Source organism: Bos taurus, unplaced genomic scaffold (assembly GCF_002263795.3).
Source record: "Bos taurus isolate L1 Dominette 01449 registration number 42190680 breed Hereford unplaced genomic scaffold, ARS-UCD2.0 Leftover_ScbfJmS_2420, whole genome shotgun sequence".
Taxonomy (NCBI): Eukaryota; Metazoa; Chordata; class Mammalia; order Artiodactyla; family Bovidae; genus Bos; species Bos taurus.
In genome coordinates, this window is record NW_020191494.1 from 45,380 (window position 1) to 58,558 (window position 13,179).

General features: G+C 46.8%; 1 pseudogene; it reads left to right on the plus strand.

Annotated features, from left to right (window-relative positions):
* The first annotated feature begins 3,111 nt into the window (after positions 1-3,111).
* On the plus strand, positions 3,112-7,254 carry LOC100337094 (melanoma-associated antigen B2-like; annotated as a pseudogene).
* The last annotated feature ends 5,925 nt before the right edge of the window (positions 7,255-13,179 follow it).

Sequence of the window (13,179 nt, forward strand, 5' to 3'; positions counted from 1 at the left end):
ACAGGATCCTTGATCTTCCTTGCAGCCTGAGAGTTCTTTAGTTGCAGCATGAGGAATGTTTCAGTTGTGGCATATAGGATCTTTAGTTGTGGCATGTGAACTGTTAGTTGTGGCAAAGCTGTGGCATGTGGGACCTAGTTCCCTGATCAGCAGTGGAATCCAGGTCTCCTGCATTGGGAGTGCAGAGTCTTAACCCCTGGACCACTAAGGAAGTCTCTAGGAGTTGTTCAGATGAAAGAGCAGCCGGGAAGGAAGACAGAATTAGTCTCAGAATCAAATTTAGATTCTTTTTTATTTTAATTTTATTTTATTTTTAAACTTTACATAATTGTATTAGTTTTGCCAAATATCAAAATGAATCCGCCACAGGTATACATGTGTTCCCCATCCTGAACCCTCCTCCCTCCTCCCTCCCCATACCATCCCTCTTGGTTGTCCCAGTGCATTAGCCCCAAGCATCCAGTATCATGCATCAAACCTGGACTGGCAACTCGTTTCTTACATGATATTTTACATGTTTCAATGTCATTCTCCCAAATCTTCCCACCCTCTCCCTCTCCCACAGAGTCCATAAGACTATTCTATACATCAGTGTCTCTTTTGCTGTCTCGTACAATGGGTTATTGTTACCATCTTTCTAAATTCCATATATAGATTCTTTGAATTTTTTCCAGTTAAAAAACTACCCCCTCACTCAAAATACGATCTAGTAGTGGAAATGAAAGATTCTTTCTAAACAGCATTTTGGACTGATTTGGTGTTCCATGTGCTAGAATGCCAAAGATTCTCTGACATCTTCTGGATTTAAAAGATTCCTCAGGGTCGGTGGTATCCTCCAGGATGAAACTAATCATAATCATAGTAAAAATAGATATCGTGTAAAGTCTCAGTGTGGTCCAGGTGCTTTAGCTACATGCCAGTAGTCCTACAAAAGCCACTTCACCTGAGGCTCCCCAAGTTTGGGGGTGGACCCAAGTCCACACAACTGATAAGAGACAGAGCTGGGACTAGAGCGCTGGTCTGATTTGTCCACAGCCTGTACCCTTCCACTTGTCCCGGCCTGAGGTGCTCATGAGTCAATTAATTCACTGTCTTCTAGCACTTAAACATGTATCTTGAGTGACAGAAAGAAGGACTCTGTGGCAAAAACACTGGGATGGAATACATAGCTAATGCAATACAAACACCAAAATAATTAAGAGCTGTGAATAAAGGAGAGAAGGGGATAATGGTCAGTTAGCCTATGATCACCTGCATGTGCAAATTCAGACACCCTCAAGGTACTGAGGGCTTACAAGATTATCTGGCACTATCCTTCTATGTAGAAAGTAATTTTATTTGTTTTAATTAAAAATAGTTATTTCTATTTATTTTCTGACTGCTCTGGGTCTTAGTTGTGACACTCAGAATCTTTGTTGCCACATGCAGCCTCTTTAGTTGTGGAATCTGAGATTTTAGTTGTGGCACGTAAACTCTTAGTTGTTGGATGTGAGATTTTTAGTTGTGGCATGTGGGATCAAGTTACATGACTAGGGATCAAACCTAGGACCCCTGCATTGGGAGCGCATAACCACTGGACCAACAGGGAGGTGCCGAGAGTAAATATTTTAGAATTACCCTAAATCTGGTGACTCAGATGGTACAGAATGCGCCTGCAATGCGGGAGACCTGGGTTCGATCTCTGGGTTGGGCACAATCCCTGGTGGAGGGCATGTAACACACTTCAGTATTCTTGCCTGGAGAATCTGCATCGACAAAAGAGCCTGGCGAGCTACAGTACATGGGGTCACAAAGAGTGAGACATGACTGAGTGATTAAGCACACACTCTAAATCTGGCTGAAGAGCAGGAATATATCACCTCTATCTCTTTGACATCATAACATCTGTCCTGAGTTCCTTAATTTCTGCTGCATTTTCCTAATCTTATATCACTTCTGGGACTGAGACCCATTTTCTCCAAGATTTGCTAGAGGGTAACTGCTCACTGTTTGTAGGAATATGCATTCCCCAGGAAGCCTTTAATCGAGGGACAGAAGCTGATATGGGAACCTCCATGAAGGAGGAATAAGGAGACAATCACCCCTTGATTCAATATTTAAATCTGCTTGATTTAATATTTTAAAGACGGAACCCAAGCTACATGCTGCTGTTCTGTGATGGAGTGGTTTTCTAGGCGAGCTGTGTAACATATTTAAAAATATGAATGTATTGTGTAAATACGGCTTCTTTATGTCACAAATAAAGTGTAAATGCTGCATTTTTCCTTCTGAAAAAAAAAAAAGTCACCCAAAGACTAAGAAGAGGAATCTTAGATCAGTAGAAGGAGCAGTCCCAGGCTGTGGTAGATGTAGTGAGGATGCTAAGCAAGAGGAATCAGAAGGACTCAGATTGCATCCCCATTGTCTATTCTCAGAGGCCCTGATGGACTAGGATCACATGAAGGTCATCCTGACTTCCAACTTGGAATTCTCAGGAGACGAGGACTTTGATGTAAGACAAGAAGCTTCATAAAACAGAGAGTGGAGTTACAGGATTCGTCATGTGTCAATGTGAGGACCTGAAAGTGGACTCACAGTAGCACACCCTATAAAAGGAGGCCCTGGAAAATCACTGATGCTGTGGTCCCCAGGAAGCTCTGGGCACAGATGTCAGGTTGATTTCTACCTCGAAAGTCTTAGCGAGGTGAGACCTCTGTCTAATACAGTCAGCTGCAGTTTCGCAGAGCGAGGGACCTGAATCCAAGGAGGACCTCACATGCAATGCTGAGTGTTACTGAGGACCCCTGCAGAGGGAGCCACTCATTCAACCTGTGTGATCTTAGGGAGGGCTGAGTCTCCTCTAGCCAGATCAGAACCCAGATCTGCAGATCCGGGTGTCTTGACCATAACCAGACTTAAGGTGAGGACCATCAGTGCTAGTGAGAGGATCTCTCCCCCAACGAAGGAGGCTCACAGAGTGGCAACCCACCTGACAAGCAGAGATGCTCAGAGCACAGCTGGCCTCCCACCACTAGGGACTTGGGAAGGCGAGGGCTCTGTTTGGGAGCTGGAAGACACGAGTTCATAGGAGCGGGCATCTTGGGCTTTGATACACTGCACAAGGAGGACCCAAGGACGGATGAATATTGAGCTACTGGGGTTCCCGTAGCATACTGCCCCTGCCGTCATCCCTGGGAGATCCCACGTAGGACCTTACGCAGCTCCCTCCACTTCCGCTTTGAAAGCGAGCGGTTCAACCGGTAGCCACGGCGACCGTATGGCAGAGACTTAGTGTCCAGTACTCTTCTGGAACCAAGGTGAGGACCTGAATGTAGCTCATGGGACTTTTCCAACCCTCCCAGTAATAAAAGTGACCCATCCACATCCCACCCCTGTGATATGGCTCTTATGAGTCCCTCAGAGCTATTGGCCGAATGTGTTTAGAGTGTCGAAAGCTATGGCATTGGTCTGCAGGGGTAGGTCCGGATTCTACCCCTGGAGGAGCTCTAGGACCTAGATGAGGGCCCTGAGGGTTGATGAGCAGATTTCGACACCGCCAAGGGGACCACACTGAGCAGCCCCCGTGTACTGGGCTCTAGGATGCCCCGGGTAGAGCTGCCCAACTGTGGTGCCCCCTGGTGTCCACTGGAGGTGGTTTTGGGGAAGTGAGAGCCCTGCTGTAATGGAATAAACCTAGTTCAACAAAAGGGACCTAGTCCACAGCAATATTAATGGCTGTGATGCTGAGTGAGGATGAGGGCTCCTCCCATAAGAAATAGAGTCACAGAAAGTGCCAGTCCTATTTTGAGGGCTGGGAGAATTGGGTGTTTTGACATGACACTTCCTGGGACATCTCAGGGAAGTGAGAGACCAGGTCAGTGGGGGCAGCCTCAGGTTGGCAAGGGAGGGTTTCAGGTGTCCTGGTGGATGGTGAGAACCTTGGGGGCTGTGGATGTTCCACACCATGTCATTCGGACCACATCTCCCTGTCATCATCCCTGGGAGACCTCAAGGATAATGTTGGTCCCCACTGCGGGCTAATGGGGAAGTAAGGGTCTTGGTCTGAATGGAGTGGTCAGCAGAGGGAGAAACCTTAGACCCTGTCATGAGTCAAATGTAGAGCTTGGTTGCTTCTGTGTCCTGGCTGTTGTCAATAGTGCTGCAGTGAAGACGAGTACAAGTGTCTTTTTCCATTACCATTTCCTCAGGGTATACGCCCACTAGTGGGATTGTTGGCTCATGTGGTAGTTTTATTCCTAGTTTTTTTAAGCAGAGTGAATTAATTCATAAAGTGGAGAGCCAATATCATATATTAATGCATATATATGGAATCCAGAAAGATGATACTGATGAACCTATTTGCAGGGCAGCCTGGAGATGCTGACATAGAGAACAGACTCATGGACACAGTGGGGGAAGGAGAGGGAGGGGCAGATTGAGAGAGTAACATTGAAAACGTGCACATTACCATATGGAATATAGATAACCAATAGGAAGTAGTTTTATGACCAGGGAGCTCAAAGCCAGTGCTCTGAAAGCTTAAGAGGGGTTTGACATGGGAGGGAGTTTCAAGATGGAGGAGACATAGCTATATCTATGGCTGATTCATATTGATTTGTGGCAGAAACTGGTACACTATTATAAATTAGTATTGTAAAAAATAAATTTATTTTCAAAAAGACATATAGGAGAAACCAGAAGCAAAAAAATATTTTAGCCCTTGAATTGGGATCTTGTGAGGGTCCACAGAGACATCAACCTGCCTGCACCAGATTTTGTTCTCAGGAGACCGTGTTTGGTAAGATAAGGTCATCTTCACTTCCTGATTTTGGGACACGGAGTCATTGGCTTTTACTATCAAGCAGTCTTTACTTCAGGAGAAAGTTGAGCTTCTCTACCAGGAGCCCAATAGAGGAACCTGAGTGAGGACTCAGTGCATCCATCCCAACCCTCGGATTTCAGCCCAGGAAATCTCAGGGAAGGGCTGTGAGGCTGAGCCCCTTCTTTAGTGTTTTATACGAAGTCTACAGGAGGGGAAATGTCTAGTCTGAAGGTGCAGACACCAGTCTGCAAATGGATAATGGTGCCCAACGTTTTAAGGAGCCAAGGTAAGGACCTTGAATGATGATCCCAGTGAACTCAGGATAGAAAAGACCCTAATGAGCTCTCAGCACTGGATATCTATCTCCTGGCAGGGAGGTCGACTGAGGCATCCCTTCCCTTACCTCTGGATCATGGGGAGGTCTAAAGTGTCTACATCAGAGTAGCAGAGGGAAGGGTGCCAAGGCTCCACCAGGACTTGACGTGATAATACTGAAGTAGAACTTAGAAAACCCCACTGCTGGCACCTGCTGTCACCTGAGTAAATCCAAAGCAGGGCTGAGAGGACGCAGAGGAAAAGTTAGGCCACTATTCTTCCTCTGGGATTCTCAGGGGCCATGCTGAGCAGGAAAACAGGAGCCTTGTGGGTTCCTAGATCAGTGTCCTCAAGGACACCTGCAGAGGCGGCCTTTGATTAAGCCAAGGTAGAGTCTCCCTGTTTTAAGGTGCTCATGTCACCTCATTCTCCATCCTCCAGGTGCCCCCAGTCACCTGTCTCTTGGCCCAGACTCCTGCCTGCGGTCCCTGCCCACAGCCATCATGCCCCGTGGGCAGAAGAGTAAGCACCGTGCTCGTGAGAAACGTCGCCAGACCCAAACTGAGACCCAGGGTGTTCATGATCAGGCTACCACATCTGGGGGAGAAGAGACCACCTCCTCCTCCCTTCCTGATTCAGAGAGTGCTCCCTCAAGCTCGTCTGCTGCTGGCACCCCGAAGGGGCCTCAGGGAGCCCACGGCACCACCAGTGCTGCTGCAGGTGCTATACGCAAAAGATCTGGTGTCAGTGGCGCAGCACGCTCGAGATCTGGAGTAGGTGCCGAGGGCCAAGTTCAGGAAGGTGAAAATTCCTCCCAGGCCTCAGCTGCTGCTGTGAGCTCTCACACAGATATTCTGACCAGGAAGGCAGAGCTATTGGTGCCGTACATGCTGTATAAGTATAACATGAGGGAGCTCATTAAGAGGTCCGAAATTTTGAAGGAAATCAATAGAAGGTACAAGGAACAATAGCCTGAGATCCTTAGAAGGGCCTCCGAGCACATGGATATGGTGTTTGGCCTGGTGCTGAAGGAAGTCAGGCCCAACAGTCACTGCTATACCCTGGTGAGCAACCTAGATCTCAGCGACAGTGAGTCTATGAGAGGTGACTGGGGGCTGCCGAAGAATGGTCTTCTGATGCCTCTGCTGGGTGTCATCTACCTGAATGGCAACCACGCCCCTGAGGAGAAGATCTGGAAGTTCCTGAATATGCTGGGCATCTATGATGGAAGAAGTCACTTCATCTTTGGAGAGCCCAGGAAGCTCATCACAGAAGATCTGGTGCGGGAAGAGTACCTGGAGTACCGCCAGGTGCCCGGCAGCGATCCCCCTCGCTATGAGTTCCTCTGGGGTCCTAAAGCGCTCACAGAAACGAGCAAGACGAAAGTCCTGCAGTTTTTGGCCAAGGTCAAGGGTTCAGTCCATCCTGCCTTCCTGCTGCAATATGAGGAGGCTTGGAGAGAGGAAGTAGAGACCACCGGAGCCAGAAGTGAAGCCAGGGCTGGCACTTCTGCCTCAACCAGGCCTGGCACTGCCGCCTCAGCCGCTGCTGGCACTTCTGCTTTGGCCAGGCCTGGCACTGCTGCCTCAGCCGCTGCTTGCTCTTCTGCCTCAACCAGGCCTGGCACTGCTGCCTCAACCAGTGCTGGCCCTTCTGCTTTGGCCACTGCACGCCCCAGGGCCGCATCCAGCTGCTCATCTCGCCCCTAGTGTGATCTGAAGCCCGTTGTTCACTTTGTGGCTGGAGAAGCCGGTCAACCTGTGTTCCTGATATCAATAACTTGTTGACTTTATTTCCCCCAATTTTCAGTTATTAAAATTTTTCAACAGAAAAGTCATTTAGATTCATGATATAAGTATATGAATAACATGGGTCACACACACTTTGCTGTTTGTCAAATTTAGGAGTAAGAATTTTGTGTTCTCAAATAAATATTGTAAATCCTCACATCACTTTTGTGATCCAGGATGAGAATAACATCACTTTAGGATGAGACTGTCCTTAGAGATGTGAAAGACGCCACGCTAATAGAGGCTCAGAACATTGATACATTGTTAGGGAGATAGCTGAAATTTCTTCAGTTTTTGGATGGCTTTACTCTATGTTTAGTCTCCCTTTTTGTAAATGTAGAAGACACATACTTGCCTCTGCTTATGGTTTATGGTTTTCAAGAATGTTTGAGATATAAATTATAGCAAATGATTTATTCATGGCTCTTCTTTTACACAAATATTGAGAATCTGCTCTTAAGAAGTCTTCATGCTTGTACTGGTGATGTTTAGTCAAAAAAAGTCCTAACCTCTGTCCACTCATTATAGTTTCTCAGAGATGCTGTCATTCTATGGAAGAGGCTGAGATACTCTCTACTTCAGGAAGAACAAGAAAGAAGTGGGTTAAGAGGGATTGGAGAGAACATATTACTTTGGTTTCATTCCTAAGAGGAATTTTGGCTGATTTCGAAGGTTGGGTCTTTTTTCCCCCACTTGGAACACTGCATAGTTTCTGACATCTGATATATTGAAAAAAAATCCAGCTGATGTAACATCTGAGGTCAAGATAATCATAGTAATAACTGCTATTGCTCCTAATGTCTCAATAGAGACAGACGCCATGACATAAGCTTTCCATAAATACTTATATTCCACCAATCTGACAAGAAAGGGCTTATCAAACTTAGTTCGCAGGGGAGAGCCCAAGGCTCATAGAGTTAGAGTTTGGTCTTGTGCTGAAATACATAAGGCTGGTAAATGACAACTGGCAATAGACTCCTGCTCTACACTACTTTACCCACTCCAGTGTTCTTGCCTGGAGAATCCTAGGGACGGGGAAGCCTTGTGGACTCCCGTCTATGGGGTCGCACAGAGTCGGACACGACTGAAGCAACTTAGCAGCAGCAGCAGGCTTAGCCTATTAGCCTTAGCATAGCCTCACTTATTCTTTAGGCTTCTCAGAGACCTAAGAAACTTGGTCTCAGCGCAGAGTTCTGAGGTTGGTAAAGAGAATCAATCTTGCAGAAATGATGGTGATTATCCTGAATGAGGGTGATGGAAAGACCCATCCAGAACAGAAGGATCCTGTTAAGACCCGTCCTCATTAGCAAGCCCATGAAGTCCAGAACTATCTGGGCTGCTGTGGTTAACACTTTCAACTCAGGTCCTGGGGAGGTGGGGACATTGGGAATCTGCAGAGAATAGAGCCCCAGGAAGGGTGCAGAGTCAAAGTGAGGACCCAGAGTGTGGACATGAAGCACCTCAATCCACAGCTGACAGGGCTACACTTAGTCCCTCCTCTCCAGTTAGCCCTGGGAGGCATAGGGAAGTGCTGGCCAGCTCAAGGGCCCCGTGACTTCTGCCTGGAGGGTTTCAAGGAGATGACCTTGGTTTATAGGCTGGCTCTTCATCAGAGAGTGGAAATCCCAGGCATGACGTGTGTACAGTCCTGTATGAAGAGTGTGGCAACCAACTACCCCATTACAGATAAATCCTTAGAAAGTCCTGCAAATGTAATGGGCCCTGGGAGGGAACAGGCAGGGCTTTCAGACTAGGTTTATCCCTTAGTTTCTGAAGGCGAATGGCTTCAGTGCCTTAAAGTCCTTGGGCTAATGGAGGGAGGCTGTATCAGCTGAGGAAGGGTACCCCGTTCCTAACAGGAGTCAACTGATGATACTGACTGACAGCGAAGGATCCCTCCCAGAAAGAAGGGGGCTACAGAGGGCACTGTCCCTGTTGTCAGGCCTGAGACTGTGCCACTTAGGCCTGGTGACATGGTGAGTCCTACTCACTTCCTCCCAGAGGATCACATGGAGGTAAGGAACCTCATCCTGATCAAAGGGAGCAGCCGAAACTCAGCAGAAGAATGATTTCCATGTTGTGCCAGAAGTCAAGGTAAGGACCCTGAATTCTTGAAAAGACCACTAGCCTCAAAACAGTGGGGGCAGAACATATTCCTTCCACTCCTGTTAGCCTCAGAAGACCATGGCCTGTGGTGGCCCTATGAGGCAAACTCTTCTTCCTCAGGGATCAGGGAACTATTGGCCAGGGTGGAGAAGCTTTAAGGCAAGTCAGGGAATGTTTCCAGTTGGGGAATATTTCCAGGTTCTTTCCAAGACAGTGAGGACAGCAAAGAACGTGGGAACACAAATACCAGGATGGCCACACAGAATTTTCCCTACTCTCAGCCTAGAAGGCCTCAGGCAGATTTACCAGGCCAAGGGGCCCTTCAGCTCTGACCGAGGAGTAGCAGGAAAGTCAGGGTTTTGTCTGATGGTGGTGTTCCCATGTCAACAGAAGGGGGAGTCTTGGGCTTGGCTGAGAGTCAAATTTGGGACACCGATTTGGAACCCTGAGAGGAACCGTCTGTCATTCCCAAGGAGCTTGCCACAGCTTTCATTCTTGTGAGACTATGGGTAGGGGTGGCTAGATAAGGCCATTCTTATTTCCTCCTCCAGGTTCACAGGGAGGTATCGGGCTTACTATGAGGAGATAGGCCTCAGGTCAAGAAGGAAGGGATTCCCCAGGCCCCACCAGAAGTCAGATTGTGAAGCCCGAGTGGAGACTGAGAGGTCTGCTCACCCCTGAATAGAGGGAACAAAGGAGAGCCATGCCCTCCCTTTTTATGTCAGTTCTAGAAAGCTCAGGAGAAGACTGTCAGGCAAGGCTCTCCCTCACTTCTTTATACCAGGCCTTCTTCTTCTTGTTGAATTGCTAAGTCATGTCTGACTCTTTTGTGACTCCATGGACTGTACCCCGCCAGGCTCCTTTGTCCATGGGATATTCCAAGGAAGAATTCTAGGCTGGGTTGCCATTTCCTCCTCCAGGGTATCTTCCTGACCCAGAGACCGAGTCTGCGTCTCCTGCAGCTCCTGTATCACAGGCAGATCCTTTCCTGCTGAGCCATCAGGGAAGCCCTATATCAGGCCTAAGGGAGGTGAGATCTTCGTTGCAAAGTATAGCCACCAGTCCTGAGAAGGGATGGGGTATGGTGCCTGCCAGGCACTGTGGCAGATGGTTTACAGTTACCACCACATGGCAGCAGTCCTTGCAGACAGGGCTTGTCAAACTCCCTTCACAGTTAAAGAGCCCGAGGCACTCTCAGAGAGTTTAATGATGTGACAAACTTTTCCATGGCTGTTTAAGTGACAGGGATGGCCATAGGCCCTTGATTTGAGTTGGTCTAAAGCTCACCCTCTCACTCCTGGAAGCCTCCTCTGACCTTGTGCTCTTAATTCCCTTTTTATTCTCATTACTGTGAAATGTATGAAGCATTAAGAGGGACTCTCAGGTCCAACTATTATATTGTAATACATAGCCAGAGCAATAATAATAATAATGCCAAACTAACTGTGACATTGAAGAGAGGAAAAAAGAGATATTTAAGTGGGTAGATCTGATGTTAAGTGGTTTTACCACAACAATCCTTTGAAAAGTTGATTGTCTTGCTCCCTCTCCAGGACAGAGGAAGGTGATTAAGTGCAAGCATTTAGAGAACTCTTTTATAATGTTAGTGAGAATGTCAATGTGTGCAACCATTGTGGAAAACAGTATTGCGGTTCCTCAAAAAATTAAAAATTGAATTACCATATGATTCAGCAAGCCCTCTTCTGGGTTTTAATCCAAAGAAATTAAAATTAGACTCTCCAAGAGATACTTTCGTTCCCATATTCATTGCAGCATTATTCACATTAACCAATACAGGGAAGCAGCCCAAGTGTCCGTTGATGTATCAATGGATAGATATATGATATATACATATCATGGAGTGTTGTGTGTGTGTGTGCATCCTCAGTCACTCAGTTGTGTCTGATTCTTTGTGACCCCATGGACTGCAGCTCACAAGGCTTCCCTGCCCTTCACTGTCTCCAAGAGTTTTCTCAAACTCATGTCCATTGAGTCAGTGATGCCATCCAACCATCTCGCCCTCTGCTGCCCCCTTCTCCTCCTGCCCTCAATCTTTCATACCTAGCATCAGGGTCTTTTCCAATGAGTCCGCCCTTCACATCAAGTGGCCGGAGTATTGGAGTCAGATTCAGCATCAGTCCTTCCAATAAATATTCAGGGTTGATTTCCTTTAGAATGGACTGGCTTGATCTCCTTGCTGTCCAAGAGATTCTCAAGAGTCTTCTCCAAGACCACAGTTTGAAAACATCAGTTCTTCAGCACTCAGTCTTCTTTATGGTCCAACTCTCACATCCATACATGACTACTGGGAAAACCATAGCTTTGACTACAGGGACCTTTGTCAGCAAACGGATGTCTTCATTTTTTAATACACTGTCTCGCTTTGGAGCCTTAGGAAAATGCAGAACCTTCAGCGAGAGGTCATTTCAAGGGAGGTTGCCTGGTGGGTAGAGAGACAGTGGGAGTGGTGAGCATAGCCAGATCCTTAGATGGAGGGCCTGAGAGAATCCACAGTCTCCTGGACTGGTGACCTTTACCCTGGGTTGAGGGAGCCAGAGACCTCTCCTTAAGGACCTAGTCGATTATTTTATCTTGTGTGTAATTGGGCAAATTCTAGGCAAGTTCTAAATTTCTTGTTGGTACTTTAGTATGTGGAAATACTCGTTATTTAGATGAACAGGTATCTGGGAGGGAAGATCCTGGTCAATGACAAAAATTCTAAGAACTCTGAGTTGTTTCCAACTGGGAAAGATTCTACCTCAAGCACATTCTATGTCACATCCTCTGGTGTGAATGTTACATGATTGTCCTTGCTAGGCAACATTTAGTTCACTGTGATTTTCTTTGTCTTGGAGTTTGGGTCATGTGCTGGAGTTCAGGGGCCTAGTGAAACAGCATGTGAAAAAATTGACCAGCTTAAACTGGTTTGACCTCAAATAGATTGTTGATTAATCACACCTTGAGTCATTTTACAAAGAAGGAACTGCATGTGTCCAAGAAGAAACACATGACCTCAGGATGACCACAGAGCCAAGCTCTTCAGTATGCATAACTCAGAGAAGAGAACTGTTGCCCCGAGGGCCATTTACAAAGTGATAAATCCTTCAATAAGGAAAACCTGGCTTCCTGTAACCTGAGTAGCTGAAAGGGACTAATTGAAGACTAGCCAATTAGCGTCCAAGTTAGAAATTCCCTTGACCCCTTAGATTGCACCCAGGCTCCTGGATTGAAGAGAGATTTGATACCTTGCCTCCTTCATTAGTTGGCCTTGCAGTAAAGCTCTTTTCTCTAAAGTTCTTGCCATAAGTATTGGCTTCTGTGCACATCTGTCAGTGAACCCATGTTCAGTGAGTTAGAACAGCCCAGTTGAGATTTAGGACTTGTGACCATCTTTCTGAGGCACTGTAGCCCCTGGCAGAGTGTGGGTTCTTAGCACCCACCCTGAATGGCCACCTCGATTGAGTTTTGTCTAGAGAGTCACCTTCCGGGTTCCTGCTTTCTCACCATGGCACACCGGGATCCTCGGGATACTTTTAAGAAAAGAAACAGCTCCTAGAGCAGACATCTTTGGGGTGAATAAACTCATTATAATGTCCCGGTAGCTAAATGTAGTTAAAATGTGTCTGTGGTCTAATAATCTCATCAGGACTGTGGGTTAGACAGGATGAGATGGTTGGATCGCATCATCAACTCAGTGGACATGAATTTGAGCAAATCCCAGAAGATAGTGAAGGACAGGGAAGCCTGGCATGCTGCAGTCCATAGGGTGGCACAGAGTCAGACATGAGAGAGCAACTGAGGAACGACAACAACACTGTGGGTTAAAGTCCCACCTAGGGGATTTTCTTCTGTATGGTTAGAATCCAAGCCTACAACTGTGGGTTAGAGACCCACCCCAAGAGGACAATGCAAAAGGTTAAATCTGCTGAGGTACTCAAAGGATTGGTTTAGAGTTCTGAACATTGGGATAAGGTCTCAGGCCTTTAGATTTGCTTGCCTATGTTGTCTATGTCTGACTGTTATATGTGTTGGGATTGCCTAATAGGCGTTGGCTATTGGATCACTGTGGCAAAACTTTATGAAATCTTATATGAGTGAGGGTTCTCTGAATCAGGAGATAAAACACCTTGCTCTTGGACTAGAAACCTTGCTTTATGGAGGTGACAG